Here is a 27391-nt window from a genome sequence, read left to right as displayed (position 1 = left end):
ATATCTTCTTTGCTGACCAGATTTTAATAAAATATCTTTTCCATTTTTTTATAATTTATAAAAAAAAACGGAAAAAAAATTTATCACTATTAAAACTAGTTTGGTCCCGTGCGATTCACGGACTTTGTTAACTGCAAATAAAAATCAAACATAGCTGTAGAAAGGATTAGCTGAACATGATCGCTGTTGAACAAGCTGTAGAACCAGTGATAATGTTCCACCGTGGAGCTTATAAGAATGCATTACTAACGTCAAAATTTTATTATTGGTTTAATAGCCAGTCGAAAGCCATCGTGTTCCACTAATCAACGGCCCAAGAAAATTTCCGATTAATACTGTGTAAATTTTAAAATACGATAATTCAGTATCCGAATATTTAAAATGTACCAATTTAGTACCTAAATGACATTTGAAAAGACATAAAAACTCTTTGAGTGTAATTTAATTTTCTTTATTAACAATTTAAACATTGACAAAAAATGAACAGTCACAAATCCTTTTCTCTTCTATTCAAGAAAGTTGGGGGTCTCATCTTAATGGGCATTCTCGTGATCACAACTTTATTGAATAGAAAAGGCAAGTATTTGGATTGTTCATTTTCTATCAATGTTTGAATGATTAATAAATAAAAAATTAGATGATACTCGAAGGGCATTTGTGTCTTTTCAAATGCTATTTGACGATTGGAGCAACTGATTAACAATAGGTACTAAATCGACACGTTTTGAAAGTTCAAATACTGAATAGTCGCATTTTAAAGTTCGGGGACCAAATCAACACTAGCCCAAAATACAAAGTACTAATTGAGAATTTCCCCTTATAATTATTAATTGATAATTTGAAAGATGCCTTTTTTTTGTTGAAGTTAATTTTATTAACTAATAATATTACAAAAATATTGCAACTTGTTCCCCGAACCCATAACGCCCACACACTAGTGCAAGCTAAATTCCATCTTGTCTCTCCTACAACTAGCAGGACTTAGGATCTTAAAAATTCAAAAAAAAAAACCCTTGAATATCTTAAAAAGCTGTTTTACAAATATTGATTTGAATAAATAACTTTTCAAAAATTTATGAATAAATTTCTAAATTACTATGAATAAATCTTTTAAAATTTATTGATATGAATAAATTAATTTTCAAAAATATGAGTTTATGAATAATTAAATACTAAAAATATTAAAAAATCAGTAATTATAGAACTTTTTAAAGTTGACTTTCACTAAATTAAATTGCCAAAAAACAATGTAAATTACCAATAATTATGAAAATTAGAGATAATTACCAAATATAAATTATCAATATTAAAAATCCCCAATAATTTTCTAATTAAATAATTACCAGAAACCAATGTAAATTACCAATAATTAATTATGGAAATTATTAAAATTTTAAACCTAATAATCTCCAAAAAAATATTTAATTTTCCAACTACTTATGGAAGTTATAAATATAATTAAAATTCCCTAACAACTTCCAAATTAAATTTTTAACAATTTCCAAATTAAATTTTTAAAAATTTCCAAAAGCCAATGTCAATAATCTTTATTACCAAAAATAATTTTCAAAATCAAACATTTTCTCAAATTACATGAAAATTAATAAAAATGCTGAAAATTAATTTTCTCAAATTTAAAAATAAATAATTACCTAAAAATTACTAAAATTGTTAGGTAATAATTATCAATTTCACATCATAATATATAATCGATTTCATATGACAATAAATTAATACTAAATATTAAAATTTGATTGTTCAATAATTATTGACGTTAATGAATTAAATTTCAAATACTATGAATAATTAATTACTAAAAATATGTAAATAATTTGATATTTTAATTATCTTATATGCTTGATATTTAGAAAGTTTCAGCCTTTGTTACTGTGGTAAAATAGGAGGCAAAGTGACATGGCCAAAGGCTAAGAACCCAATGATGTGGCAAAATGAAGGGCCTAAATAAAGTAAAGCCAAACTCATACTGACCCGACTTATTGTGTTTATTTTTCATTATTTTAAAATTAAATTTAAATTGAGTTTAAATTAATATTTTTTACTTTTATTAAAATTTAATTTATTTACTAAATTATTGTTATTGGTGTGTAATTTAAGTTTTGATATTATGCTAAGGTTATTATTGTTTAAAATATATAATAATTTTAGAATTTGTTATTATAAATTAAGTATAGTATTATTGTAATTAATTATAATAATTATTATTGCTAAAATTAAAACAATAATTTATTTTTAATTTCATATTATAATAATCGTTTTTAGGTTGAATTAAATTTTATTACTTTATAATTATAAAATTATTATAATTAACTATTGGATTTTATAATGACAATGTAAAAATAAAATTTTTAATTGATTATTAAATTTTATTATTTGTCTTAATGTATTATTTATTTTTTCTCTTATTAGTATTTTAGATAATTTTTATTCATATTATTTCAATGTTGGAGTTTTAGCTTAAAATGTTTTTTAAAAAATTATTTTAACTTAAACTTTAATATTTTAATACATTTATGAAAAATTAAATGCATGTATTTAAAAGGTTGAGAGAGATAGAGAAAGAAATAGATAGTAAGATAGATACGGTGGGAAAAAGGGGTTAGAATAAGATGGTTTGTTGTAAGATAGAAGGGAGATGTTTTAGGAGGAAATTTTAGGTGGGGGTAGTCTAGAAGAAATTTTAGGAGAAAAGATGTTTTAGGTGATTCAGAAGGGGTGTGTGTGTAGTTGAGAGAGAGAGAAATTTTAGGAAGAAAGAGTCTCTAATTGGTCATTTCAAAAATGTCATGGATTAAAAATAAAAAATTCCAAAAAGATTAAAATAAAAAATAGGCTTCCTTGTTTTAGTATATACTAGAGGGACCTATGTGCTACAAGGCTTTCTTAAAAGAATTTTAGGCAAAATGAGATGGGGGTACAGCTTGGGTGGACCAAACCTAAGCTCAACCAAAACGTTTGTACAAGTTTGGCTTCAGTTTTCAAACTTCATGTTGGACGGCCCAAAAACTCACTTCTAATCTAAACTTAGGTTGGGCTTAGGTTGTGAGGCCTAGGGTAACCCGAGCCCAACCCAACAAATTTGAGCTTGCCCAACATTTTATGTTATACATATCTATATATTATCAATATATTCTACCTAGAAATTGGGCTATAACGCTTAATATGTCAAAGCCAACGCAAGATGTTGGGTTAAGCTCAGGTTGGACCTAGGCTGGTAAGAGAAAAAATTATTGGTAATTTTCAATAATTATTGATAATTTACTACCAAATGACAAAAATAAAATGATGTTAATTACAGATAATTTTCTAACCAAAGCACAAGTTTACCAACCTAGGCCCAACTCGCAATTAAACCAACATCATGTTTTGAGCATTGGACTAGGTGTATTGAGCTTTGTATCCAACTTCCAAGCAAAGGCATAGGACTAGGTGTATTGAGCTTTGTACCCAATTTCCAAGCAAAATATAATGATAATAATCTGATATGTATATCATAAAATGTTTGGTGGGATCAAATATCATAGATATTTAATTGAAGTTTATGATTTTTAATTAATTAATTTTGGTATGATTTTTAATAATTATTTATTAATAAAATGAAAATTATTAATTATTAAAAACAGTATTATTTTTGGAATTTTTAATTAATCACGAAAATAATTAATTAATTTTTCTATGAGTTATAATAATTATTTATTAATTAAATGAAAATTATTAATTATTAAAAACAATAATGTTTTTTGGTAATTTGTAATTAATCGCAAATATAATTAATGAATTTAAGTCTGAGTCATAATTAAAAATTACTTTTCAATGAGATGAAATTTAATAATTATGAAAAATAGTAATACTTTATGGTAATTTGTAATCAAGTGTTTATGTAAGATTTATTATTACAAATTATTTATTTTTAAACTATAATATTCACTAATATTAATAAAGACAAAATTAAAATTATTAATTTTAAATAATCAGTAGTATATCACTTATTTATTAATCATAAATTGAAATCATTAATTATAAATAATAGGTAATATACCATCTAAGTCCAATGGGCTGGATTAATGGAAAACTAAACCATACCTGATCCATTAAACATGTCACTTTAGTTAAACGGATCGGGTATTGGATAAACCACTTAACTTGTCTCTTTCACCCAGCGTGAACACAACATATGCAAATTGATGTTGAAACAAATTTTTAAGATAGATTTAGTTTTTTTTATAGAAACAAAAGGTGCTATACAAGATGGGTACAAAGATCGAGAGAAATGACACCAGTAGACAAAGAATGAACCATATTCCCCAGCCAGTTTGCTGCTTAGTTTGACCCCGATACACGTACCTATAGCAAACTCTACCTTCCATCTTTTCCTTCATCTACTTGGTTAGAATCCTTCTCAATAGTGGTTGAAAACTTGTTGAAGTTCGTAGCCAAAGTATGAGCTTCCCACGCCACCCATGCCTCTACAACACTAATGAAAGAATAACCTAAGTTATAAGCTTTATAATCCAAAACCTTGCCCAAATAGTTTATTGCAATTGGAATAGTACAGGAACCATTTCTTGTGCAAGACGCACCGAAGTTAATTTTAACTTCACCCAAATTTGGGGGAACCCAGTAAACATTTTTTTTTTATTTTCTTAACATCTTATTGTTTGGTTCCCCATTAACCAACCAAAACTCATTAAGAGATTTAAAGGCCCTGTCGAGAATAATTTGAGAGGGGTTGTCGTTATTGTTGAAGACTTTTTATTCTTATTCTTCCAAATAAACCAAAGGATGAAGGCACATTTTTCTTTTAGATGAGTCTTCTCAATCACATCTTTATTATGGATTTTAGTCCACCACTCTTCCAAATTCAGACTAGCCTCATCTGAGCTAGCAACATTAATATTTGGCATTTCCCAAGTTTGTTTTGATATTGGGCAATCAAAGAAAATATGATGAATGTCTTTCGTGGAACCACACTAATTACAATCTCCATCAATGTTGAGACCTCCCCTTCTAAGAAAATCCTTTGTTGGAAGTCTGTTATAAAAGTTGGGGTGCAACACGAGGACTTCCTAGGAGGTCACCCATCAAGATTTAGTTAATACTCCTTTAGGATAAAAAAAAATGAAACAATGAAGTACATACAGGATGAAGAGGGTTGAGAAAACATAGGGGCGGAGCCCCTATCTTCACATGTAAAAATAAGAGGGTTGTCTCTCTTATTTCATGTCCATAAGAGAACGAAAATACATACCTAATGAAAACGATGTTGTTGAGCTAATCATTCTTTCAGACAAACAAACTACTAAGACTATTTTCCCTTCAAAACTGAAATGATGTTATGTTTAATACTTGAAAAAACATATGGACAGAGCCCTTGTTTTAATGTGTCTGGGCAATAGGCAATATGAGGTTGAAGACAAGGTTCAAAGTATTGGAAACATAAGGTGTATCGGAGAAACAATTTTAAGAGATGTTTCGGGATATGCTTTGGATACGCATGGATACACTATGAAGCTTATATAAATCTTAAAAACACATTAATAATAATAAATACAAGTCTTATATATGGCCTTAAATAAGTTATTTAAACACTTATCATAAAAAGATATTTAAACATACAAACCCATGCCCCAATAGTTTATATAAATTGTGAGATATAGGGACTAATTGGTAATTGTCAAAAATAATGTAAGAAGTAAAATGTGTATTAATTTTCAGAAAATCAATATAACTTCTATTAATATTTATTAGTATATAAATTTTAGTAATCAATTTTAACATTAACTAATGAACATTCACTAAGAAGAAGAAATTTGCTTGAGAATAAAAATACAATACAATTATGATCAACACTTGGAATATGGCTTAGAGGTTTGTTTATGGTTATTACTTATTACAATCAAATTTTTAAGGTTCAGTTCTCCTTGTGCGTGTCTTATTTGTAGTTTTAAATAGGTTGGTTTAATGACGAGTCAACTTCAAATTTATTGCTCTAATGGTGGGTTAAATTAAATTTTGAATTTGAATATTGTCTTAAATGTAGTAACTAATTAAGATAGAAATGGAGATATTAGGAGGGGCAATAATTGTAGGGGACTGGGAGTTATTTAAGGCAAGTTGCCTTAAATGTAAGAGTTATTAGAGATATTGGTCTATATTACAATATGTTTTGGCCATAAGTTCAAAATATTGGTCTATATTGGTCCTGTACACAGACCCAAACGACCCCATACGAGTCCGTATCGATCTAATACAAATGAAAAAGGAACAAAATTACTAGATTTGTAGCATTCCACGTATCGGGATTTCGCTCGCTAGAATGATACAGGCCGATACTTTGCGATTTTTTAAACATTGGTTGCAGATGGGCATCCAATGTGAGAGAAGAATGAATGGTTTATCCACCATTGTTTTGATGAGAAAATGTGAACTTGGGAATAGGAATGGCAACAAGGCAGGGTAGGACCGGGTTTTGCCCACATTGTCCCTAACCTCGATCTCAAATTCCCCACCCTGAACCCCGACGAGGCTAAAAATTCTAACCCCATCCCCTCTCCATGACGAATGGGGATCCCCGAATTTGTCCCACCTGCCTCGGTCATTCCTACTTGCATACTTACAAATTTATTTATTTATTTTTTGAAGTCTACCTAAAAGTATTCTACCTAAAAGTATGTATGTATGTATGTATGTATGTATGTATGTATGTATGTATGTATGTATGTATGTATGTATGTATGTATGTATGTAGGCAGGGTGGACAAATAACATCCCCGATCCCCAAAGTTTCGAGTTTCTTCGAACCTTAATCAGTGGTAAAAAAAGTGACCCTAACCAGGGTAGGGTGAGGCCCCACGGGGATGGGTCAAATTGCCATCATTGTTTGGGAGGAGTGCGATTGGGGAAGATTTTGGGTAAAAGAAGAAAAGAGAGAGAGAGAGAGAGAAGAGAGACATGTGACAAAGAATGGAGGTTTCCTTTGATGCATATGACTATTGCGAAAGGGAAGACCTAAATGACTGTGAATCTAAAATTTACCAAAAAATCATAGGTGATAAATGGAAATAAGGCCTAAAGAAGTGGCTTCTTAATAGTGCAAGAAAGGTATTTTGAAGAGAGAGAGAGAGAGAGAGAGAGAGAGAGAGAGAGAATGCAATAGAATGTAGGGTTGGGGTAAGAGTGAAAGGAGATGTCATGTGATGTGGCCATCTTTGTTTTAACATATAAAAGTGTAAATGAGAGTGTGGAACTTTTGCTTGACTAACATACATTACATACCTCTTTTTTTTTTAATTTGGTTCCTATTTAATTGTAAGGATAGAAATGTAATTCCAATAAACATTTTCTCCCCATTGAAATGCCTCTCATTTAAGTCTTGTATGTAATGTATATACTCCCATAAACATTTAATGAATCCTATTATTGACTAGAATACCCCTATTTTTGTATTTGGTCTCTCTCTAATTGTGGGGACACAAAATATAATTTTAAACTACTACATTTCTCCTCATTCAACTCCCTTTGAGTCTTATATTTAAGATATTAACTCCCATTATTTCATTGAACCTTATATTAATTGATCAGATTAATATTAATATTAAAGAACAAGTGTGAGAAGGCATAATCATTTTTATAGATAAATAGAAATAAAATACAAATTTAAAACCAACCCAAAAATTGAGTTGTTTTCATGAAAAGACACAAAGTATAAAAGATACAAAAAAAATGTAGAAAACATTTGGGCAGATATTTTGCTATAATTAGACCTGTTCACAGGTCGGGTCAGGCTAGGTTCAGGTCGGGCTTTGTCTCTGTATTAACAAAATATATTCAAGCCTAAGCCCAAGCCCGAGTCGACCATCGGGCCTAGGTCTTGAGCCCAAGCTTGGCCCTTATACAAAGACCAAATCCCAAGCCTGGCCAGAAAATTGGAAAAAGATTTTTTTTATTCGATAAAAGATTGTTTTATTTATATTAAAAGACCTCAAAACCTAAATGGAAGATATCACTATCACTTGAAAAAAAGAGATGAATAATAAAGAAAAAGTATTATATATTATATAATACATTATCAAGTTGAGCTTAGGCTCGGACCAGGCTTTTTTGAGAAAGCCCAAGCCTGGCCCGAAAAAAGATCAAGCCCTAGATCGTGGGCCTAGAATCCTATCCAAGCCTGACTTAGATTGGACTGGACTGGGCCGGCACTTTGAGCTACCCAATCTATGAACAAATTTAGCTATCATCATCATAAAAATTATCGCGTGCAAAGCACATTCACACTTACTAATAGATACTAAAACAAGGAATTGTTTGAATTTTTTTCCCTTTTTTGAATTTTTGATTTTTTATTCCAAGTCATTTTTATAAATTAATAACCAATAGATATTCTAATTCCCCCTCTCACTCTCCTAAAAATACCATCTTAACACTCTCAACTTTCCACCTCAACACCCTTATTTTCGCTTTCACTCCCCACCCATTTAAACTCTTAAAGTTTAAGGAAAATTCTTAACTCCCCTTTATTCTCTCCTCCACTTTCTCATAAAAAAGGCATTATTTTTATAAACTGTGTATCTCCAAAAGAAATGCCCTCATTATTCTCTCCAAAATTATTTTCAACTCTTCAAAGAATAACCGAGAATCCTCATTATAATTCTCAAACATTTGAGAAATAGACATCAAAGGGGTTTCTAAACCTTATTCCTTGCTAGCTATGGTGTCATGTATGTAGTGTGGAACAATGGATATAAATCTAAGGATAAAAAGGTAAAACCCTACCAACATATACAACATGATTCATGACAAATGACAAAATTGATGCCTCATTATGCATTAGAAGCAAAACAATACATCTCTGCAAGGCCAATGAGAAATTCATGAAACCTCACAAAGAGTAGTGATCAAACCTTACATGATCAAGATAATTTGACCTCATGAGCCAAGCTTATGAGGCAAGGTTAATTTAACCTCGCAAGCCCCACAAGGGAAAGTTTAATTCGACCTTGTGAGCCAAGCTTCGCAAGGCAAAAATGGTTCGACCTCAAGGACCAATCCTCACAAGGCAAAGCCAATTCGACTTCATGAGGAAAGACTAATTCGACATCATGAAACTAAACCTCATGAGGCAAAACTAATTTAGCCTGTAATTATTTTCCACACCGTTGCCGCTAAAACTATATATATTTTTCACACTTGCCCAAATAACCTATAATTATTTTTAATTATTAAATAAGCTTATAATTTGCTTCATATAACCTATTTTATATTCATTCATCCAAATTGAAATGAAAAACAAAAAACAAAACATCAAATACAAATAAAATAAAATAATTATTCCCCATTCATTCATTCATTCTTAAAAATATAAATTACATCCATTTGTTCTTAAAAATATCCAGTTCCATTCAAAAGACTTCATTTACAAAAACTTCTTTTCAACTTCTCTCAAAATCTTGTTTGGATATGAGAGAGAACTTCTCCTCTTGGGATATGAGAGAAAAGTTATGCTTGTCTTCATCAAAGCCATAAATGATCTTGTGGATGATCATTGCACTTCTTGGAAATGCTACTTCTGATACTTCTCTTATGAAATTAAGTAAAAGCACAAAATCGGTTGCCTTTGAAAGGCCCTTGGCAAGATTAAAATATGAAATTGAACTCACAGTTTGACATGAGAGCAAGAAATCCTTCAATATTTGAAATAGAAGCTCAAAATCATTCCCTTCACTAGTGGCCATCAAGAGGGCATTATATGAATTTGCACTCAAGAATTACTACTTATTACGTAGATGATGTAGTAATCTTGCAACATCCACTAGATTTCCACCTCTGTATAGCTTCTCAACATAAATAATATAAATTCCCTTAAAGAGAGAGACAAACAAATCTAGGTCTCTAATCCTTCTTCATGGTGGTAATAGAGTCGTCCTTGCTGCATCTATGCTATTCCACCAGCAAGATACCACATTGCTTCTCTCACATCATCAAATCATAGAAAGCCTAGAATGTGTAGGGTAATGCAAATTGTCAATAATCTCAAATAATGTGGAAAATATGCTCTTAAAGATATTTAACCTTAAATTTTGTCTAATTATCTTTTTTGAAACCATTTTTAAAAGAGTTACAACAAAAGCTTTTAAAGTTAGAACCAACCTATCTTAGCTTTTCATAACTAGAGTAAATCCAACCTTTTCACCCCCGCTACAAAGAAAAGCTGAACATTTTATAAAGACAATGAGAAGTCTACTAATTCAGGAAATTACAAAACAATGAACTAATCCCCACACAAAAGACAACTACTTCCAATTCCAAAATGAGTTGGACTAGCTTCAGGGCTAACCTAGGCCCAACAATAAAACTTGCCCCCCCCCCCCCAGTTCAATGTCTGATCCAACCTAAGGAATAGCCTGAAAATGGTAGTACAAGTTGAATCCAAGCTAAACCTAAGCAAAACAAAGGCCAGGTTTGAATCTAGGTGGATTTAATTGGGTTGGTCGAGTTTGAGTGTTTTCTTTCAAATGTCTGTAGTATTTTATTCAATTAGACTATATACTTAATTACTTATATGGTCAAAACATCATAACAAGCCAACCAACTTCGATATAACAAGATGCTAACTATTCCTAATCACTCCAACACTCGAAACTGCATGGCTTTACTATTCCTAATCACTCCAACACTCGAAACTGCATGGCTTTAATAAATATATAAGAAATTGGTACAGTGGTTTAATAGTTTTCACTTGAATCTTACATTCATTCATTACACTTCTAAAAGCAGTTCTAACTAATCCTCATATATTCTTGGTAAACTTTAGGTACTTAAGATTGAATCATACATTATTGAAGTGATTATTAATCAAATTGAATTTCAGTAGATTTATGATTTTGAAGGGCAAATGTATCATTTATGAACCTATTAAGAATTTAAACAAAGTTCATGCCCAGATCTTTAGGATGAAAATAGATATAAGTAATAAAATATGCTTTGCACCTAAAATCCCATTGTTTAGAACCTAATAATTTTACAACTTTAGTTTGAAATTAGTATCCATGTCACATCATCAAAATGATCGTAACCTCAGTGCTAATTTCACCATCATCCTCATCCAAGCCTTACCCCAAATATATGAGGTTGGCTACATGAATCTTGTTTCGCCATTCCACTCTATTTAATGCCACATCCACTATTAACTTTAGTGCTAATCTATGGCAATAAAACATTTTAGTTAGTGTGCCAATGCTTCTTACTGATAAAAAAAAGGTGTATTGATGCTTCTAACATTTACAAAAAGAAATAGTAAATACTTGAAAAAATATTCCAAATGTTTCCCATTCTATGACTTAATACAAACATTAAGACAATATTTTTGGGGATTTTTCATATTATTTGATGATTGGGATTGGAACCAACCCAATTTTTAAATTTTTGACCTACTAATTGCATGACCCTATTTTACTTCCATCATTTTCTTTCCTCAACTAAAAAAAATGATGAACAAAGGATGATAATATTGTAATATGAACACACTGACCATAAAAGTATAGGTATTCTATGGATGAAAATGGCTATGGTGGAATAAATTGCTTTTACCTCCACTATTTATTGGATATATCTCAAGTTCCAACTTACACGCATGGGTTACAATCAAGAGTATCTTAATTAGATTGGATATATATAGTAATGGTGATTTTGATTTTTCAAGGGAGATGAGGTGTAAGTGTAAACCAATTATTTCTCCCTCTATTGTTGTATTGAGATTCTATTCTTTTTATTCATTTAATGGGATTGAGATAGACAAGTTTTCTTACCTTGGATAATGGGAAGAGAGTATAAAACAAAAGCTGATCTATAGCAGGATTTCATCTAGAACAAAAAAAGTATTCCTTCATAGTCTACTAGGTAATTTGTGATGCAATCTATGAATATGTATATAGAGTGAAGTTCAAAACAGCATACCCACTTTGGTTTTGACTTCATGGAATTTTTGTCTTCAAGAAAACCTCAGACCTAAGAAACAAAGTATTTTAAAGCATGAGTAGTACCTATTCGAGTGTTTATAAGGCAATATAAACATATTCGTACACATACTAACTTAAGTCATAAAAGCAAAGGGGGGAATAACATGAGATTTAACACTTGCAAAATTCTATCTGAAGTCGGTCAAAGTGGACAACAAGTATGGAAGACTTGCATAGCTTAAATATTTTATAACAAAAAAGTAAAAAAAAAATGATATCATAAGTACACACCCCAACTCTGACTGGTGTGTTGTGACACAACTCATTAGGAACAACATCTTTTACTTGCTCCCAAAGAGATAGCAAAAAATCTACAGCCTTCTAGGGATCATTAGCATATGCACTCAAACCTGGTTTTTTCCTACAACAATGAACCATAATTATAGGAAAACATAAACACTAGACATGTACATCATAGGATAGGCCTCATATATGTTAACATGAAAATGTCTTCATTTATCTCTAATTATGGATCCTAAAATAAGTAGAGTGAGGAAACATTCATAGAACATATATTAATTTGAGTTTTACAAGTGAAACAATAGGAAGCAACAATCATTCAATGATCCCTTTCTATAGACCTCATATGCTTTGTCCAATCAGTGATACAATAGAAAAGATACTTGCAGTGGAAATTGATTAACCTCAACAATTTAGTAGGTAAGGATTAGTAAATTTTTGGCTTAAGCCACAGATGTTGCAGACATATTAGCAAATTATGGTCTTGAATCAGATGAATATGCATTTGTGATGAATGCCCTTCAAAAGAACCTCCAAGCATGGATTGATTTCATGAAGTAAGTTGGCTTTGTTTATATATACAGCACCATTTCAAAATATGTTTGGACCTAGGACCAACATTTGACATAAGTAGAATAAGAGAAAAAAAACCCCATATAACTCAGTTTCAAGAATGAAAAATACAATAAATAATTCCATTATACATATGTGCTATGCTAAAAAACATTTGCTAAAAATGAATGTGTTTAATATGTCATCTTTAACAAAATATAGAATAAAAACTTTGGCATTATTTACATGTAAATGTATGCTTAATCTATTATAAATATGCTTCATTAAAAATATATTTATAATCATATTTATATTATTAGATATATCACAAAATAAAGCACCCCTATTTTTATTATGCATTTATGAAATTTGTATTATTCATGTATTATATGCTTTAATTCCTATGATTTTTTGTGTATTTGTATGGTTCAACATCTAACATATTTTTGGAAAATATGAAGATTCAGTATATATTTAATTAATTTTTAAGGTCATAAGTGCAATTGATTGTGTATGTGATTTTCCAACACTAAAGCCAAAACCATGTTCTTGAATTTGGTTTCAAAAACATGTTTTCATCTTATTGTTCAACGTCATGTTCCATAAATCATATAATTTTAATACTAGAGAACTTGTTATTGTTTTCTATTTACAAATAGGACTCATTGGATATGATGAACTTCTATTTACAAGACATGGCAAGACTAACCTGTAGATGATGTAGCACTATATACAAACCAATCTTATTTGCACCAAGCACAAGAAAGAAATAAATAGTCATTAGGTCCATATATTCACTTAAAGAAGAAAAGATATGAATATATATGGGGGTTAGTGAAAACTGATGATTTTTGAAAATTTTCTGATTTTAAAAAATCACAAAGGCCAATATTTGTTATTGTCACCAAAAAATAAAATCAACATTGAATGGATTTGAATTGAAGATGCACTTTTCACTAAAAATTAACATAATTTGGGTGCAGATTCTAATTTATTTTTTGTTTAAATTTTACCTTATTATATTCATTTGTAGTACAAATGAAGTAAAATAAGACATGTCAATAGAATAAAGTAAAACCCAAAACAAAAATAAACTACTATTTGTATCTAAAATGACTAGTGGGAATTAAAATAGTCAAGCATTTGCTGTAGTTGGGAATGGTCCTCAAACATTTTCATTCTTAAAAACCTAGATAGCGTATAATGACATTCATAGGGAATGTTTCTGGTGTTCTATTGAGCAGCAAACAATTGTCTTTCTGTTACTAGAATAAGAGAAATGTTCCACAAAAATTTCATAAGAACACTTTGAAAAAGACCAAAAACTTCAAAAGTAATAGATGACTCCAAGAATCAAAGAAAAAGACCAATAATTGCACTTCACAACAAGACAATCTGAAAATGCAATGCCAATTGAAAAAAAAAAAAGAGAACCTGTTAAGATATAAAAGCTAAATTCCAAGATGTGTATATGCAATAGAGACCATCTGAATAGGTAAAAAACATATTTCCATCTTGGCAACCATGTTGTCAAAGTGTTAGTATTACTTGCTTGGGACAACTTAGAAAAAAGTATGTTGAATATTCAATTAATGAATAGGTCCAATAGCATATCACAAAGTAATTTTGAAGCTTCATTTGTTTGTGTTTATCTCTAATTATTTAAAATAATATAGTATATGCTTTTATATGTTATATGTGAGACCAGATATGCTCCTCACACACACATCCTACCATGCATTGGGAACATCTCTCGTACTTATAAGTAATTATTCATGGGAGATTTTCCCAATGCATAGTGGATGTGCTTGTGAGGCACCCATGTGTGAGGAGCAGATCCCATTCCATTGTATGGGTGTTGTTACTTCAACTAGTGATGGAACATTGTCGATGGTGTATAAACATAAAGATGGCATAAATAAGAGTGTGGAAAATAAGTTATTTTGTGTTTTTTTCCACATTCAATGTTGTGCATAAAATAAATTTTTAATACCAAGCATTGCTAGTCATTGCATTGACTAGAGAGGTCACAATGATGAGAACTTAATCACAGTAATATTGGCAAAATGCAGAAACCAAGAACTCTTAATTGAATAAAGAAAGAACCCTTAAAGCCACACCTTTAAGTTTTGCATCTCAACAAGATATAGACCATGAAGAAGAAAAAATAAAAAAGAAGGGTGATCAGGCCAAATCTATGACTGACTAATTCCTAGGAAAATTTGATTTTTTTCCCCTCAAGTGAGATGCCATGTATGTGTCCAAGATCTAAGAAAAAAAAGTTATGTCTCTGTTTCTCATATCAAAAACCATTGCAATCAAATTTAACTTATATCCAATTACTGAAATAACTAGAAATCAATATACAATGAAGCAAGTCAGAAATTTAATTATTTTGCACATATAGAATCTAGAATAATTAGTATGGATGCTCATTCTCTTCGATAAAAAAAATTAGTTTTCATTAGCAAGCATGGAAAATAGAGCCTTGGCCAAATTTGAAATCCAACCAATAACTTCATTTCAAAAGGTAAAGTAAAACTCTATTAACCTAAAAATATCAGCTACACACAAAAGAGCATATATACAATAGATGTATTTATCTGGAATAATTACATACAATACTAACTTACAAAGAGTCATAATAAAAAAAAAAGGAAGGGGATTCTTTGAATTCCATGCAATGGATAGTCATGAGTTAAGCATACTCAAAACCTTTCTAAGGATTGCTTCTAGTGTCAAGATGAGATTTTCAAGTATATAAGAGTGTTCATTTTGTTCCAATGAACAGGGATTGCTTTCAAGAGGAGACTACACATTTCAGAGTTTAATTAATTGCTACCTTAGTGCAAACGAGAATCAACATGATTCTAATCAAAAGGGATCTACAGCCCAGCCAACTGAATTCCTTAAGCTAATCAACATGATTTTACTACTTACTTACCTACAAAAATTTAAGCAAATCTAGAAAAAAATTAAGAAGATAACATCAAATTCAACAAGAAAATCGAATAAACCAAGCATGGTTGATAATGAATCTAACCTAACTTTACCATTAAACTAAATAAACGATGAAATTTGCCTACTAATATCAACATAAATGACAAAAATCCAATCCTAAGGGATAACTATCCTAGGTCATGGAGGCTTTTGATCTTACCTTTTGTCGCTAATGAATGAATAAGGATGTGAGATGTGAGAACCTGAGACGAGGAGGTTGTTTCAGAAAAAAAAGAAAATCCAATGAAGATTGTTGGAGAGAGAGAGAGGGCCTTCATTGAATCAATAAGATTGTGGCGTGATTACGAGAAGTTTGTTGCATTGGAAAATGAACTCAAACTTAAGATCTAACGTGGTCTCCCACTTGTTACTGCACTAGAGCTTCAGAGAGAGATTCTGTTGCTGATGAGAAATCAGAAATGGTTGAGAGAGAGAGATTGAGAATAAGAGGTGAAAAACTGGTCGAGAGAGAGAGAGAGAGAGAGAGAGAGAGAGTGGGAATACGAAAGGGTGAGAAAATAAAAGAGCAGGAGAGGGAAAATCTGGGTTTTGCGGGGTTTAAGCGGCACCGCCAAAGACTTAAAATTTCTACCAATAGTCATCCATTTGCTAGTTAAAAAACTGCCACTAATGCCTATTTTTATTATAGTGACTCTAATGCTTGACTTGTAGGGAGTGGTTAGGGAATTCAAGAAACCCAAAGTTGAACACTCAAAAGGAAAAGAAGTACCATTACCAGTGCCTTGTAATATTAATATGTCAATTGGATATTATTGGAGAATTTGAAAAAATTTTAGGTTCTTGTATTATTAACATGCCAATTGAATATTGTATTTGAACAATTTGTTTTGGACTTTTAAATGTAATTAATCTTTAAATTATTAAATATTTTAAATTATATTGTTTATCAAAATTTTCATGTATCATTTGTTATAGGAATTGTATTAAATTGGTATTAAAATATTGAACCATTAGAAAAATCCAGGTACCAAAAATATTGCGTGTAATTTTTCTAAAAGAAAAAGGGCTTTACCAATAGTTAGTGTCCGCTGACTTCGCTATAAACAAGATAAAAATTGCCTTTACATAGGATCTAAGGCAATGGTCAATGTCTATCAGCGTAGCTATTGACAAAACCAAAGGTGGCAGTCTAAACTACAACCGAAAAAGTTTGAGATGCTTTGCAATCATTGACTTGGCTGTCATATAGGACCTACGGTGGTGATTAGGACAGCCACATTAATCATGCTAAGCCGACAATCCTAAAAAAAAAAAAAAAACACTGCTTAGAGAATTTTGGTATAGCCTTGCACTGGCAAACAAAGGTGGCAATCTTTCCTACCTAAGCCGATGGTCCTGATCGAAGGCGACACTGGACTTTGGGGCAGCTGGTGGTCTTTAGACCTAAAATGGCAGTTTTGAGACCGTCAACTTATACCATTTTACTTGTAGTGCTTGTATGACTTAATCCTAATTACCAACTTACAATCTTTGTTGATTAGACATTTAAATAAGGGGATTTTAAGTTGAAATTTCGTGTGTGAACATGAATTAAGATGAGTCAGGTGGAAGGTTTTGATTTGATAAAGAATGTGTTAATCCCGATTATTTAGTTTTTCATCCAAGGCTGTCAAAATGGTATATTGGCATTTTTAAGTTCGATCATCATAGATTTGAGGTGAGATTTTGTGGTTGATTGTATCTTAGTATCCTTGAGGTAATGGATGTGTTAGATTGGATTTTTTTAAAGTTTAGGTTTGACAACTGCATAGATCGGGATTGTTAAAAAGCAAGCATGTATGATGAACATTAGATCTTTGGACTTTGGTTATGAAATTCAACAAGCAACTAAGTTTTAGTTTCCATAGTCTAATGATTATATATTAAAGCCTTTGTAGTGTCAGACGTTGATCTTAATGTTTTCGACTTTTTGTTAATCAGATGTCGAGTTTATTGGTGTAGTTTACATGAGCATTTGACATACGAATTATGCTAAAAGAGGGAATTTTGGGTATGTTGCCATGCCTTCTATTTGTAATTTGGTAAAGTTCATGGAAGTGTAAGAAATGACAAATTATCTCTAAATTTTCCATAAAAGTTGAGTATATTTCCATGTCTTCTATTTATAGTGAATTGGCATGGCTTCTTGCTCTCTTGGATGACCTTGTTCTTACTTATTCCACTTTGATCCATCTTTATGCTGATAATGTTACTGTAATCAAGATTGCTTCAAATTCAGTATTTCATGAAACAACCGAACACATTAAGGTTGATTATCACTTTATAAAAGAGTTATATCTAGTCGGTCTCGTCATCCTTCCTCACATGTCTTCTGCTCTTTAATTGGTAGATTTCTTCACCAAAACTTTGACATATGCCCAACACCAATTTCTCAGTGACAAACTGATCATGCTTATTCATGGGCATAAATTTGAGGGGGCATAAAGATATGGAATGGTTTTCCTTGAGACCTTGTTTTTACTATGCCTTGTTTGTATCTTATGTCTTGTTGTACATCACCTTTTCTTTTTTTATTTACATTTGTCTTTCTCTTGTATGTGAAGAGCACTTTTGCCCTTTCACTATATTTCACTAAAGGCAAATTTCTTAAAGTACCCCTAAGTAGGTACGTTAACGGATTAGGTTAAATGTTAAACCCGGCTTGACCCAACCCTATAGGGTGGGGTTAGGGCCAGGTACACTCGGCTTTAAGGTCGGGTTAGGGTTTTGATTCTTTGACTCGAGTCAGGTTCGGGTTTTGTCTAACCCACCTTAGTGGGTCATGATACCCTACAAATATATACCAAGTACTCTTGCAATTTTTTGACTTCTAACTTTATAGACTTAAATTTTATGATTTAATTTCATGTTGATTTTGGTTTTCTTCTTCTTCTTTTTTTTAATGGAAAAAGTAACACCTCAAAATCTATAAAAGAATTTCCTAACTTAAATTAATGTATTTTAGGTCTTCAAAATGTGTATTTGAAATGCTAAAGGTCGAGTCAGGTTGGATTTAAACTCTATAGAGTCAGGTCAAATTTGGAAATCATCTATTTTTTTAGTCGATCAGGTCAAGTTTGGGTGTATGCTGAAGGGTTAGGTTAGGGTTGAGGCAAACTTGTGGTGAACCCGATCCATTGACATCCCTACCCCTAAGGCTTAAGAAATTGACTAGCTCCTTACTTTTTAAGTATTGTCTTAAAGTACCTTCAAGGTTTGTAACAGTTGTCATTGCCGTTAAGTACTAACGAGAAAGGACAAAATGTCAAATTTGCCCTCACTATTCCTCAAAACTTCAAAATAAAACCTGACTAATGAAAATTTTCAAGAACTATAAGATAGTCTGTGGCAGCATTTCCCGTTGTAGTTCTTGTAGTGCTCCTGATTGTCTTCCTCCGACGGTGGTCGAAAGTTGTTGTAATTCACTAAAAGGAACTTGACACCATAAAAAGTAACTTGTAGTGGCAAATGAAAAAAGAAACAATTTCAGACCCTTTCCACACCCATTTTTATTATGAATGTTTTGGCTAGATTAGATATGGAAGGCAAGTAATTGATCTCAACGAAACTGTATGAAGTTGAGAGCCCAAGACCAAGTCATCTTCTCATTTGGGCAGTGATCCAGTCAATTAACATACATTAATAGATCTAGATTAGATCATCAGAAGTTAACCTCTATTTTTCCTACCTCTTTGTTCTCTATTCAACCAAGTAGCAACTCCTTTGTTCCCTATTCTTCGAATTTCAATATTCAAATGATCATCAGGGATTAACCTATAAAATCCATTGTGGACATTCGCTTGAGCTCCCCAAGTCCAAGACATGAATGTTGTTCATGAAGAACACCATAACCAGCTGTTGGTGAACTCAAATTCTTCTGAGAAAGTCTTCATTTTGTTGGGAATAATCCCAAAGTTTTCCTTGTGAAAAATCATAGAGATTTTCAAGAACAAATATCAAGTATGCAGCAGTAATAAAACAAATAACCAAAACAGAGTTAGCAATAGTAGTAGACACCAAGTTTTGACATGGAAAACCCCTCAATGTGAGAGTAAAAACCACGGAACTGAAGTCCAAATCATGCACTATTAGAAATAGTAATGGGGTACAATGTTTTTCTATCTAGTTACAACTACATAATGAACATCAAGAAAGCTCTTGGGTACCAATAAGAGAAAACATCATTAAGATAAGTAACAAACATGAAATCTCTCACCAAAGGTGGAACCATAGCAATGGAAGCAAAAGGAGGTGCTGAAAACGGATTTGTCTTATTCGTTTCAGCCCTTGTAACTCTTCTTCTTCTTCCCATAACCTTATTCTCGAAACCCCTTTTCTATTCTCTGATATTCTAGAGAGCTGTTAGAGTTGAGAGAGTAGAGAGTGAAGTGAGCTCTCTCCAATTCTTTGGTTAGCCAAGGACGTGTTGGTTTGCTTTGCAAGCCAATTCAAAAAGTCTCTTGACTTTCCATTCCTTTCTTTTTTGTTTTTCTTCTTTTCTTTTCTATACCTTTATTTGTGGGTTCCACCTCATAAGGAGGAAACCCCAATACATTTTTCCTCATAAAATTTTAATTGTTAACTACTTCTCTTAAATGGCAAAACCAAGTCAAACAAAACCAAATCGTTTCCCAAATATGTTATGTTTTGTTATAGAGAAAAACTGGATTACGACTCTCCATCTATTAAATCTCTCTCTCATCAAAACACCCAATCTCTTCATCCAAATCCTTTGCAAAACCAAAGAAAACCTGGAAATCTCTTTGGATTTCTTCAATTGGAACAAAACAAATGTGGAGCAAAAAGGAAAGGAAATACAACATAATAAATGAGTTGTGAATTGAAAGTTGAAACTTACAATCCTCCCTTTGAATCAAGACGCCTTTACAACCTTACAAAGGTAACTACCAGCTCTAACAAATTCACAGATCTACCTATACACCTCTGATTGGTGGTTTCTTCCTCCTATTGCCAAACATGGATCCAACTATGACCAATCAAATAACCAAATGAATTAAAGAATTTGCATCAGCTGCAAAACAAGACTTCATCATGCATCAAAGCCACATCTACGGCTGCATCAACATGAGAGCTATAATAGCTATAATTTTATGACAGTAAATCACAAGCACAATACTCGCTTAAATCAATTTTCTCCATGGTCATCGCCAAAACTAACAGTAGAAACAATGCTTACTAATAAAGCAAACATTCTCTAAGTCTTACTTTGTACTCTCTCTACTCTCTAGAGACCTTACTTCATCGTTAAAATTCCTCCCCAAGTTAATTGGTGTCTTTAGAATTTGGCCCAAGAGGTAGAGTTTCTCCAATCTGAACCTCGACCCTATTTTTAAACGGTGGAAAGGTGTTTGTGAAGCTGGGGTTCAATTCAACTCAGCTCAATGTAATCGGAAGCTCATTGGAGCTTATCTCTTAAAGCAACATAGGTTTAACTGTTGCCCACAAAAAGCTAATGGGTTTAAAATAATTATACGTCACATGGTGTCACATGTGCATGGATTGTGACAGAACATTAATTGACGCTAATAGTAGGGGTAGAGCTAGTCAATTGTCAGAAAACATAATGGTACCTTAACACAATTTGTAAACAGTAGGTGTAGAGCTAATCGATTTCCTAAACCTTAAGGGTACTTTAAAAAATTGCCCTTTCACTAAATTAATTTAAAATATTATATTTTCGGTCAATGTAGGCAAGCCACTTGATTCAGACCTACAATTGTTGAACCGCCTAACATATATAATAAAAATTTTAAAAATATAGGGATAAGAAAATATTTAAATTACAAAATTACATTTAGGCTCAATTTGGAAAAGTATAAATACAAATATGTATAGTACAAATACATACAAAATAATACAAAATACATAGCTTTGCACTCTACATATTTGTATCTGTACTCCTTCAAAGTTGAGGTACATATTAAATATTATGTATCCATCACATTAAGCAAAAATAAATGTGATAAATGAGAATGATTTTTGTTGGTGATGGAAAATGGAACAAAAAAATAAACTAACTTGAAAACATTTTTTTCCCCCAAAGTAGTGGTCAATGGTTCAATTGTTTGGGTACAATGGGTCAACCAATGATCTCATAATAAAAGAATAAAAAATTCACATACATACAAGAAGTTACCAAAATAGAATATTTAAACAAGGATATGTGTGATAAACAAGAAATTTTGACATATCTCAAATATTACAAATTTATCATGTTAAACAAGGATATGTGTGATAAACAAGGATTATTTTTATAATTATTTATGAAAATGGAATAGAATATTTAAAGCTACCCAAAAATGATATCTTTTTTCTTTCAAGTCAAATGGGTCAACAAATGATGCCTTAATAGTATTATAAAAAATTAAAAAAAGGGTAGAAATAAAAATTATAAAAAATAGAAAAATCAGCTCATATATTATATATTTATAATATTAAATATAAATAAATATGATAAATGACAAAGTACTTTTATCAATAATTGAAATTAAGTACAACATTTAAGTCCATCAACACATCATGCTTTGATTACTTGACAGGTTCTATAAGGATACTAAAATTATAATTGCTATTAAAAATTGTCATGTGCAATGCACATGCACATAATTAGAGCAAATATTTTATATAATTGAAATGCATGTATGTATGTATTTGCCCGAGAGGGCTCGGATTGGGTTAGGTTAAGCTTGGGCTACTCGAGGCCTTAATCCAAGCCTAATCCAAGTTTAGGTCAAGCTTAGGTTTTTTAACCCAAGCCTAGCCTACGTCCTAAAGCTAAAGGCTAACTTGTGCAAAAATTGAGGAAGGGCTTGGATGGGCTTATCCAAGTTATTGGCCTACTAGGGATAGGGATGTCATCAGGTCTAAATTTATTTAAGTCTACCTCGACCCAAGCTTGTCCCAGAATAAAACCAATCCATCCCAGCCCTAAGGGTGTCAACTGGACTGGATTTGGTCCAATCTGATCCAGTTCAAGGTGAGTCCATTATAAATGGAACAGGTCCAATCCAATCCAGAGAATGTTTTGGACCTATTTGGACTAGTCCAATTCAATGTCTAAGCCATCCAATCTGTTCAAATTCATTTTGATTTAGATTGGTTTTATGATGGATCAGGTCCAATCCAATCTAATAAATATTTTGGACTGGATTGGTCCAATCTAATATGTCTTGTTGGTTTGTCCAATCTGTCCAAATTGATTTTGAACTGGATGAGGTCCAATCCAAAACTGGTCTATTAGAACCCTCACCCAGCCCCATCCCACATATAATATACCTATTCTTAGCCAAGCATATATTTACAAATATGTAAATATTTCAGCATCCATGGATTGGGTTCACCGCTTACCTCAACCTAGACATGATACAAAACTCATTTAAGGTTGACTAGACCCTAATCCTATAGAATTGGGTCAATGTGGATTTACCACTTATCTTGACCCACTGATAGGGGGTTAAGGGGTGGGGATAATAGACAAGGGTGCACATGAATGAAGTCCAGTAACCTTATCACTCGAGGTGTAATCAAGTTGATCTTATTTTAAGTAAATATTTGAAAATGTTATTTATATTTAAAAAATTCTACTATTTTATGTAAATTTATTTTTCAAAAAATAGTATTAGCGTCGCCAATCACCTTTATCTTCTTTGCACCAACTTCTATTGCTTTCATCAGATTGAGGACCAAGGCCTTGCACTCAACTATGTTATGTGAACTAGGGAACTGGAGTTTAAAGGAGTAAGTGGACGTTTCTCCATCATGTGAGGTTAGGGTAACCCCAATGTCGGCCGAGGTGCTAGTGCTACTCCCATCAAAGGTCAGGACCTACTCACTGTTTTCAGCCACAATGATTATGGGTGTGTCTTTGGGTACTTCATCCGATATGGGAAAATCACTACCTGAGGGGAAAGTGGCTAATAGATTTGCTGCTTCTTGACACTTCATAGCCCTTGGTTAGGTGTACTCTATCGTGTATTCATTGATCTGCATTATCCACTTGAGAAGTCTACCAGAGAGGAAAAGTCAGTCCATGAAGAACTTGATTGGGTTGTTTCGTGCGATGAGCTTCACTTTTTGGCCTAGGATGTAGTGCCTGAATTTCTGTATAGTGAAGACCAGTGCTAGGCATTTTTGTTCCATGTGGGAGTAGTTTTTCTCGGCCAGTTTGAGAGTTCTACTGGCATAGTATATTGTGAATTCCACTCCATCATCGCCCCCCTGTGCCAATAACCATCCTATGGCCTCTAAGCCTATTGTGATGTAGATCCTAAATTCTTGCCCATCCTTGGGCAGTGACATTATTGGGGACCTAGCAAGGGTTGCTTTCAATTGTTCAAATGTCTGTTGATGCCCTTGAATCCACTTAAACTCAATAGATTTCTTTACTAACTTCATTAGTGGCAAGGCTGCATGTGTGAGGCCAGGGATGAACCTCCTTAGGTATGAACCTTTCCTAAGAAAGTTTTTAGTTGATGGCTAGAGGCGGGAGATCTAGGATGGCTTTGACCTTGCTTTCATGCAGGTGTATCCCTATCTGGTCTACACTGTAGCCTAAGAACTTGCTTGACTACACTCCAAATGCACATTTTAATGGGTTTAACCTTATCTTGAAATCCCTGCATCGAGCGAAGACTTTCCTTAAGACTTCAGAGTGGTCTCCTTTCTTCTTTGCTTTGACTACTATGTCATCCACATAGTATTTGATTTCTTTGTGTATCATATCATGGAAGATCATAGTCATCGCTCTCTGGTATGTTGCCCCAGCTCTTGTAGTAGAAATTCTATATCAATGTCCTAAAAGCTGTGTGGGGTGCATCTGCTAGATCCATAAATATTTGGTTATACCCACTGTAGGTGTCTAGTGAAGAGAAGAGCTCATGTCCTATAGTTGAGTCTATCAACACCTCCATATTGGGTAGAAGGAACTCATCTTTTGGATAAGCCATGTTTAAGTCCCTAAAGTCAACGCAACACCTGCAATGAGGTAGGGTTAGTATTTTAGTGGTGTGTTATTGCTAAAGGGCTAGGTAGGGAACACTAACCTAAGTTGTCCATTCTTCTTCTTTACTAGGAGTGTGCTACATGTTTGATGAAACTCACTTTCAGGAGTCGTTCTACTTCCTCTTTGATCTTTAGGGTTATTTTCGACTTAAAAATCCTCTACGACTGCTTCACTAGCCGGAACTTGGGATCTATGCATAGGGAGTGTCTGACGAGGTTTAGGTCTAATCCTGGCATCTTGTCGTATGACCAGGCAAACACATCCTGAAACTCTATGAGGGTACGCAAGTTAGACTATTTTTTGGGTTTTAAGGTTTTGCGATAAGGATTGTTCCTTACCTTTTAGAAGTGCGATAAGCTTTTCTTTGTCCTCACTTGCTAGTTTGGCGGATATGTATAGCGGTCTTTTTTTTGTTCCATCAACCACTAAGTTGATCTCTTCTAATGGTTCTTCTACTGTGTCTACGGAATCTATCATGCACTTGGGAGACACTTTTACTTCATTACAGTATTCCAAAACGTCCTCCTTCAACTCCTATCATTGCCCACGTTATTATTTGTCTCTTATTTTGGGATTTTTGTGTCTAATAAGATTGCAGCTAAATGCCGTACCTTTGTGTCAATCTCAATGGTTGGATTATTGTTTGATGGTATTATTGCAACAACATTACTTAGAGTCTTTCATTAGATGATTATAATGACTTTTTGGCAAAGAAGATAATATGTATTCGTATTAGCAGAGGATTACACAAATATGTTTGGGGGAAATGATGTACATTCTTTGTTAATCTTGCCAGCAATTAGTAATGAAACTATATATTAGCGATGAATTTTTTTTTGAAAAGACATTTATCATCGGTACAGGTTGCAATAAAGCTACCTTTTCATTTTTAGCAGACATAATATATTATAATTTATAATATCATACATTGGGAATGGCCTTCTTGGCTGTGGGTGATTCATTGTCCTCGTAATCCTCGATGATGGTATAGTAGTCCTTTCCATCGCTTCCTATCACTCGGACGCATTTGCTTCTCTTCTTTCATTCTGCGGTGCCCGTTGGCTTTCTCTCTATGGGATTAGGCAGCTTTGTCCCCTCGACCTTAGCTATTTTCATTTCCCCTTTGTCTGCCAGCTCTATGAAGTAGATGGCATCTTGTAGGTGCATTTCTGACTTATCAAACGAGGCCTTGGTGGTTGGAATCATGATTGATCGTCCTTGATGTTTAGCTTTGATGCACTAATGATATGTTGAAGGGACAAGAGCCAAGGCGTGTATTATTGGGCGTTCCAAGAGGGCATGGTAAGAGGTCCGCCTTGGGATTACCTAAAACTCCTACGTGATGCTGAATAGGCCGATTGCTACCTGTAGCTCGATGGACCCTTATGTGATGGACTTGTTCTTGTTGAAGTCTATCACTTCCAATGGCAATCCTTTGATATCCTCTTTCCAGACGCTCATTAACTCCAACGTGTGGATGGAGATGAGGTTGACAGAGCTTCCTGGGTCAACCATTGACCTTCTCATTTCAAAACCGCCTATTTTGGTCATGATGCATAGAGGTTTGTTATGGTGGTGGTCAGTGGTTAACATGTCTTCTGCTATGAACTCTACACTGCTGCGGTCGCGGCTGTAGGGCTGTAGCGGGTGTCTAAAGACTTCCGCCAGTGCTCTGATTGCTAGTTTCTACATTGTCGTAGTGGCCACCTACTTGGTGAAGAATTGTTGCAGCTCCTAGCTCTGCTCTAGCTTTTCTATTAGAGCATTAGACTGGTACTGGCTGGCTGCTCCTACCACATTGATGCTTCCCCCCTGGGTATGGGCTAGGAGGGGATCAGTTTCTACACGTGTTGGGTCTCTTTTGACAAACTCATCCAACTTCTCTTTCTGTACAAATAGTCTTTTCAAGGTTTCCATTAGGTCATGGTGTGGTGACTAGTGGAAGTTGCACCATCTCCCACCGCGCTTGTCCTTCTCTAGGTCCACTTCTACTGGTGGTGGAAGCAGATTGATGACCCTGTCCTCGACTACCTTGTTCATTATCATGATCACCTCCTCCCTTGTGTAGGGAAAGGGGGGAGGGACATTTCTTCTTACTGGGGCATTGTCGCACTGATACGACCCCTGTCTGACTCCTTCGTTGCTTCTGGGCTTTCTATCAACTGCATACGCCTCATTCTTGTTGTATGGGGAGGTGTCTTTGACGGTCTGTGCCATCCTCTCCGCACACCACCAGAGTTGGCTAAAGGTCTCGACTTCAACGTTTTCGATGCCAATCTTGTAGGTGGGGTGCATGCCTTGCACGCACTGCTCGATGAAACTTTTCTCAGTGGCATGTTCGTTAAAGACGAAGTGCATTAGTTTATGGAACCTCATAACGTTGGCCAGAAGATCCTCCTCTGGTCCTTGCTCTACGTTCCGTAGATCGGCCATTGTCGGTTTTCTCTCTAGAGTGAACCACTTTGATAGGAACTTTTTGGCTAGTTCACCCCATGAATCAATGCTTCAAGGGGTGAGACTCACGAACCATGTGTATGTTGGG

General features: G+C 33.2%; 1 long non-coding RNA gene across 2 annotated transcripts; it reads right to left on the bottom strand.

Annotated features, from left to right (window-relative positions):
- Window positions 1–9337: 9337 nt before the first annotated feature.
- LOC104604147 (uncharacterized) lies at window positions 9338–16530 on the bottom strand. 2 transcript variants are annotated; one of them, XR_016082071.1, is made up of 3 exons: window positions 15988–16530; window positions 11974–12396; window positions 9338–10014 (listed from the first exon to the last, which is right to left on the bottom strand). It is a non-coding gene; the product is annotated as an uncharacterized LOC104604147 (long non-coding RNA). The 2 variants fall into 2 exon arrangements; XR_736348.3 differs by having other exon boundaries at window positions 11974–12024.
- Between the last annotated feature and the right edge of the window lie 10861 nt (window positions 16531–27391).

Source organism: Nelumbo nucifera, chromosome 2, assembly GCF_055504915.1.
Source record: "Nelumbo nucifera cultivar China Antique chromosome 2, China Antique-T2T, whole genome shotgun sequence".
Classification (NCBI taxonomy): domain Eukaryota; kingdom Viridiplantae; phylum Streptophyta; class Magnoliopsida; order Proteales; family Nelumbonaceae; genus Nelumbo; species Nelumbo nucifera.
The sequence above is the reverse complement of the archived record's forward strand: the minus strand, read 5'-3'. Positions and strand labels throughout refer to the sequence as shown.